The 1,625-nt window shown below is 44.4% G+C and overlaps 1 protein-coding gene across 2 annotated transcripts in view; it reads right to left on the reverse strand.

Annotated features, from left to right (window-relative positions):
- Positions 1–1,104: 1,104 nt before the first annotated feature.
- The window catches only part of AGO4 (argonaute RISC component 4), a 12,313-nt gene continuing 11,792 nt past the window's right edge, over positions 1,105–1,625 (reverse strand). For both annotated transcript variants that reach the window (XM_005428293.2, XM_031063014.1), the window contains one exon: positions 1,105–1,625. This exon is cut by the window's right edge and continues 3,105 nt beyond it. The gene's annotated coding sequence lies outside the window, so the exon portion shown is untranslated.

Consider the following 1,625-nt stretch of genomic DNA (forward strand, 5'->3'; position numbering starts at 1 on the left):
TTTTTTTTTTTTTTTTTTTTTTTTTTTTTTTTTTTTGACGTTTTTTGTTTGGCCGGGCCGAGGAGGAAGGGCCAGTTCTTGTATTGACCGCTGTACGGTCATTCCTGAAGTGCCCTGAGTCTCGCCAGGCAGGAGCAAGGCAGGAATTCCCCGTCTCCATCTAAATGCACAGAACCGGGCAGAGAGTCCCCTTTCCATCCTGTTTGCCACCACAGTCCCAGACCTGTCCTTCCCAGGAAGCGCAAATCCCGACCCTGTGCCTTGACGTTGTCAATAGCATCATAAACCCCAGGAGCATCATTCCCACAATGACCCCAGGTGTGTGTTCCTGGCTGGACCATTCCAGGAAACGGTGGAAAAGCCACAGGAATTGAGGCTGTCAAAGCATTCCCATCCCGTGCTGTTCTCCCAAAGCATGAGCAGCAGCTCCTGCTGTCCCGAGGGAGTGGCTGGAGCAGGACCCAGCTGGGATTTTGGAATCGGAGCTGCACGGACAGCAAACCTGTGGCACAGAATCCTATGCGTTGCTCAGCCCTCGGTTCCTGAGGTTTGGTCTTTACATCAAGTTTGGAAGACACCAGGATGAGCAAACCTTGGGGCTTGAGCTCCTCAGGTTTCTGTGAGGCTGAGCAACCTCAGGATCTGCCCTGCAAACAGAACTGACACCTAACGCGGGGCTGCAGAAGGTGCCGGGCATTTCAGACAATCCTGTCCCGGTTTCAGTCACAGCTCCCACACTCTGGCCTCCTCCAAAAGCTTTTCCTGTCCTTCCTGCAGTATTTATAGTGCAGTGCAGCTGTCTGAGGAGACAAACCCTCACCTCACATAGAGAAGATGAAGCAGCCAACAGCTCTTGTATTTATTCATTGCATCTCTCTGATATAGAATCCCCTCTCCAGGCAGGTACAGTCCATGACACCAAATTTCCTCTGTAATTTCCCAAACATTATAAAAACAGGCCCAAACTCAACCCTGCCCCTGGGATTTGCAATTTCAGCTTCCTTTAGGATCCTGGGAGATGTCACCCATACGTATTTCTTTAACTTGCTAACTCTTAATGAATCAGAAATAGATATATTGTGGTAATGAGTTCCACAGGTGACACATTGTGTACAAGTTTTAATTAAAAGTTAAATAGTTTAAGACATTTGTTTACAGGCAACAGTATTGGTTGCTCACTCTGTACATTGCATTTATTGGACAGCAATAAGAAAAAACAGAACATTTGGCACGAGAATGCCAATTTTTTTTTATTATTATTATTATTTTTGGACACATGAACACAAAATATCCCTGCAGGCTAAAAAAAAAAAAATACAATGCAATTGTACACGACCAGCATCTTATCTCGACACGGGGCTGTGAGCCCCAGGACAGTTTAGAAAGTACCTCGTATTGCTAGAGACATACATCCAGTCCAAAGTTAATAAAATACCATTTGAAACATTACAAGTCTAACAATATAGAAACCAAAAAATTACATCAGAAGTCAAACTGAACAAATGCAAACATTTTACATTGAAGTTGCAGCCTCTAGACATAGAAATATGAAAATGTCAATAGCAAGGTCTAAGAAAATCTGTGATATTTAGTGCAAGATCTTTCCTCCACTGCACAGGGAAAGA

This window comes from Geospiza fortis, unplaced genomic scaffold, assembly GCF_000277835.1.
Source record: "Geospiza fortis unplaced genomic scaffold, GeoFor_1.0 scaffold289, whole genome shotgun sequence".
Lineage (NCBI taxonomy): Eukaryota > Metazoa > Chordata > Aves > Passeriformes > Thraupidae > Geospiza > Geospiza fortis.